The sequence below is a fragment of the Schistocerca piceifrons genome, chromosome 8 (genome assembly GCF_021461385.2).
Source record: "Schistocerca piceifrons isolate TAMUIC-IGC-003096 chromosome 8, iqSchPice1.1, whole genome shotgun sequence".
NCBI lineage: Eukaryota > Metazoa > Arthropoda > Insecta > Orthoptera > Acrididae > Schistocerca > Schistocerca piceifrons.
In genome coordinates this window covers 187,692,231-187,697,829 of record NC_060145.1, presented here as the reverse complement: position 1 = coordinate 187,697,829, position 5,599 = coordinate 187,692,231, and positions in this window count along the sequence as shown.

Sequence of the window (5,599 nt, the reverse complement as noted above, 5' to 3'; positions counted from 1 at the left end):
ACCCCCCGCTCCCACCAAACTTCCAGTACTTTCACTGCACCACACGAGCGGGATTAAACGTGTCGATAACAATTGATGAGATTACACAAACAACCACTAAAAAGGGAAATACAGCACCCAGATACGGTGGATCTACCTACCGCCATCTCAACTAATGTCCCCGAGTCTATCACGAACGGCTGACATCCTCTACAGTACCATCCTCTATACAGGTCAATGCCTAATGATGCGGAAAAGCCGGCCGATGTGGCCGTGCGGTTCTAGGAGCTGCAGTCTGGAACCGCGAGACCGCTATGGTCGCAGGTTCGAATCCTGCCTCGGGCATGGATGTGTGTGATGTCCTTAGGTTAGTTAGGTTTAAGTAGTTCTAAGTTCTAGGGGACTGATGACCTCAGTAGTTAAGTCCCATAGTGCTCAGAGCCATTTGAACCATTTGATGCGGAAAACACTCCAAATCTTGCTTTTTCTGAAACCCGATGAGCCACCCTTACAGACCTCATTCTATCCACCTATCAGCCTCAAGTCAGTTTTCAACAAAATACACGAAAACCAACAAACCCATCAGAAACCCTTCTAAACACCCAGTGTGGCTTTCATACCAACTACTGCATTTCTTTACCTTACCACCTTTTCTTCTATCAACTAAATGAGGTAGGTAAGAGTAAATCAGACATGTTTATCTACCTTGATATCCAAAACATGTCTGACCGGTTATGGCATTCGGGACTGCTATTTAAGCGCCGGCCGGAGTGACCGTGCGGTTCGAGGCGCTACAGTCTGGAACCGAGCGACCGCTACGGTCGCAGGTTCGAATCCTGCCTCGGGCATGGATGTGTGTGATGTCCTTAGATTAGTTAGGTTTAATTAGTTCTAAGTTCTAGGCGACTGATGACCTCAGAAGTTAAGTCGCATAGTGCTCAGATCCCTTTGAACCATTTTTTTGCTATTTAAGCTACAAAACTATTCACTCCCAGTTAACTGTATCCACCTTACAGCATCTTCCCTTCACCACTCTCCTACATATCTGACAATTAACCACATCCCTGCGTCATATTTCAACCGACTGCAGGTGTGCCTCCGGTCTCTCTCCAGCCCCACTTCTTTTACGTCCTGCACAATGCAGATGCCCCCCACGTATCTTCTGCATTATGATGGAAATTTGTGGTAAGGTCTTATTGAACCAAACAGCTGAGGCCATCGGTCCAAAAGCTTACACACTACATAATCTAACAAACTAACTTATGGTAAGGACAACATACACATCCATGCCTCAGGGAGGACTCGAGGCCGCGTGGACGGTGACAAGGCGCCCCAGACCGCGCGACTTCCCCGCGCGGCGCAGTATGATGACGACACCGCCCACATAGTTACTCAAAGCACCCTACAGTCCTCCTATGCCTCCATCCTGTGTCACTTGACGCACCTAGTCGAATAGTGCAACACGTGGAAACTACGAGTACATCTACAGGAAAGCCAAGACGCTATCTTGCGTCGCACTACTAGATGTTTTTATCATCCATATTTCCACCTCTCCATCTACAACAGTCCCATCCAAGTGACAAACACAAATAAAATATTTAGGGCTAACACATGACAGAAATCTAACATGGATTTTACACCTCCTTACCATCCAGCATGAAGCTTGAAACCGATTGAAGCTGCTAAACCTACTACCAAGCGCTTATGGATTTACAACATTCTACCATTATCCTCACCTAGAAACCCCTCATGCACCCCACTGTAAGTTACTGCTACATTACCTTGATTTCCGTCTACCCTTAATTCTATACTCCCTTGAAATGGGCAATACATTCACTCTGACACATCTCTCATATCCGCCTATCTTATCCAACTAACTCAACTACTTCACACAGCTACTCTTCGTAGACCGCCTGATCCAATATGTCATTGGCAAAACCCAGTACCGGCAAACAATATAGCACCGTACTCATGGCATCCATCCAGATACTTGCATGTCGAGGAGGGTAGCACCTCTTATCGGTATATAGTACGAGGGTTATTCCAAAAGTAAGGTCCGATTGATTGCCAAATTGAAACCACAGTGAACATCAGAAATGTTTTACTTGTAACAATTAGCTACACCTTTCAGCTACTTCTCTACGTAGTCGCCGTTCTGACTTAGACTTTTGTCATAGCGTTGTACCAACTTTTCAATAGCCTCATCATAGAAGGCAGCCGCCAGTGCTTTCCGCCAATTCTCCACGCTGGCCTACACCTCGTTGTCTGTGTCAAAATGTTGCCTTCAAAGACAGCGGTTCATGTGACCAGAGATGAAACTCAGGGGGAGACAATTGCGGACTGTATTGTGGGTAATCTAACATTTCCATTTGAAAACGATGCAGGAGCATCTTCATTGCCCCTGCAGAATGCGGCTGAGAATTGTCGTGAAGACGAAACAACACGACAGTTATGTAATGTTGGCTGCATAGCTTCAGGCGAAATTTCTCACCAGGCCCTCGTACTTGGCGGCAGACACTATTTTCTAGACATCTTTACGCACTCACTGCGAGCTCAGAAATGAGAAGAGCGACGTGATGCTAACTGGGGTTATACTAGAGACACTACCCAACACATCTGTGCAAAGCTTTATCGGATTTTCATAGTCGTTTCCATTTCGCGACCGATCGGACCTTACTTTTGGAATAACCCTCGTAGATATGAGAGTACTGCACTGAATGAACAAGAAGATACATGATGGAGCTCCAGACGGATGGAGTTTGAAGCATTTCACGTAAATCAACTGTGCTATCTATTCTGAAGTGTTAGTCCACTGTTTGAAGTCAGTACCAGGAAGACACCGGCACGAACAAAATGATCGTACAGAATAGACACACACTCTTATGGGTATACAGTTCTAGATCTAAAAATGCTATAAGGTATTTTAAGTGTTAGTGAAGCAGGATGCAGGGCTCTTAATACTCTAGTGCAGGATATATTCGTCCAACATCGTCAGACATACAACCACGCAGAAAGTTTCCTACCCCAATCACTATGGTGACAAACTTTAAAATGATAAAAGTCTTCCTTGCACACTATACTGGTGTCGTATGAAGTGAGTGAGCTGTTCCTCACTATGAAGGCATCGTCGATGTAAATTTACTGCTCGAGCTGCTTTTAAACCAACTAGAGCGAAGTCAGGGAATTGCAGTTGTGTCTCTTAAGAAGTTAGTGGGTTTTATACGTCCTTTTAATCCAGAAACATACATAGCCTCAATCACACTTCTCACGTCAGTCATACTTATTATTATTAGTAGTAGCAGCGGTTTTGATGGATGCGGCTGTGCCTCTCTAGGAAATAGAGTGAGGAAAAAACGACATGAGTATTTTCAATATTTGATACACTGAATTACCACCCACGCCATTCTACTCGAAAATGCACCTGAAGAAGCAGCAACTTATGAGAAGCAATTCAGTAATATCTATATTCGACTACATTTCTGAGAACACAGTTCTGGATTGAGTTACATATTTTTCGCTTGCTTTAATGTAGCGCGTCTGTGTAACATTTGTATCGCGTTTGTTAAAGTATGTGTTACGAAAACCCACGTAATTTACAGGGGAGGGGGAGCGATAAAACTGAATGCAGACAGAGCATAATTTTTAAGCTTTTCTCGGTGTTGAGTCTCCAAGTACCCCAGCCCACCTTAAATCCCCGCATTTGATGGTACATTTTCTCTAATTTTATGTATTCTCAGTCAGTTTAAGTGATTTAGCAACTTTTTAGTGGTTTTACATATCTAGTCGTATTTCCCTCAGTTCAGTCATGTCCGCAGCTCGTGGTCTCGCGGTCGCGTTCTTGCTTCCCGAGCACGGGATCCCGGGTTCGATTCTCGGCGGAGTCAGGGATTTTCACCTGCCTAGAGATGACTGGGTCTTTGTGTTCATCATTGATGAAAGTGGCGAGATTGGACTGAGCAAAGGTTGGAAATTTGTACGGTCGCTGATAACCGCGCAGCTGAGCGCCACTCAAGCTAAACACCATCATCATCATCATCATCATCATCAATTCAGTCATGGATCTTTCAGAGTATAAAAGGAGGCGTGATAGGCGCAGGCCAGGTGCCACTAGAATGGTCCTCGGTCTCCACTCCTGTCTGCTGCTGGGCATTTTGTAGGTGGTCTGCGCCACGTCGGGCGTTGCGTCTGCGGTCCGCGCCCGCCAGGAGCGGCTCCAATGTTCCTCTCAGGCCGCTGGTGTTATGCCGTCCGCTCCTGGCTCGGCCGTCCTCTGAGGTTGTGGTCGTCATCTGAGGTGCGTCAAATACGACCTGCAATGTCTGGTGCTCTAGCTCATGGATATTTTTTGGTTCTGCTCTTCTGTTTCTTGTGAAATTTCGAAGTGTCCTGTGTTGAGTTTTCAGAAGCTCGTGAGCCGGATCCCAGGCAGTACTGAGCTGGTATCCAGTGTCACGATTGATGAGATTCTCCGTGACCTTTATCTCGGTGTATTCTTTTATGGCATTGTCCAAGTATCCTGGGGTCCGCATGAAAATCGTGCTATCACTGTAGTTCATGGAGTGACCAAATTGTAGTGTTCCCTTATGGCTGATTTTGTTGCCTGTTTGAGTCTGCTGTGCCTTCAGTGTTCTTTACACCTGATGTCCACAGTCCTTGTGGTCTGGCCGATGTATGGCTTCCCACACTGGCATGGTATGTTGTAAATATCTGTCTTGGGAAGACCCAGGTCACCCTTTACATTCCCCATCACTGTCCCAATTTTAGTGGATGGGCAAAATACGCTCTCAATGTCATGTTTCATGAGAATTTTGCTGATGTTGGTAGACATCAGTCCAGTATATGGTATGGATGCCAACCTCTTCGCCTCTTCTGGTTATTCTTCTGGATCCTGTGGCTGACAAGCAGGATGAAGTGCCTTATGGATATCTCCAGAGGAAAACCGATTTCTACTGCTTGTAAGTGTTCAGTTTCTGTCGCTCTACTTTCAGAATCTGACAGAATACACATTGATTTACTCTTGACTAGCACATCCAGGTATGCGAGTTGTCTATCCTTCTTCCATCGTCAATTTCATATTTGGGTGACGTGAATTCATCTAACTTCTCCCTACCATGGGGCCAGATGACAAAGGTATCATCCACGTATCTGAAAAGCACTTGGGTTGGTGTATGGCTGATGTAAGTGCTTCCTCTTCAAACCTTTCCATAAGTAGGTTGGCCACCACTGGTGATGAAAGACTGCCCATCGCCACCCCTTCCATTTCTTCGTAAAGCTGACAGCCATATAAAAAGTATATCGAGCCCCATCAAACGTCTTCCCAATAAGATGGAGGAAGTCATTCAGCGGCACTCGTGTGAAGACACCACATCAAAACTGACCATGATGGCATAGTCCATGATTATAGTTGCCTCAGACGTTATACGAAATCCTGAATGTGGTGTGCACATAGCCCACATATGTGTGAATTTTGGTTTTCCATAGTCTGGGTGGTACTAGCGTTTTGGGATGCAGCTTCCTGATGACTTGTTCAAGCAGGCCCGACTATTTCACTTTATCTGTGGGGTCACACCCTGTTGGTTTGTATGCAAGATCCTCCACAAGTTGTTACACCTTTCTGCCA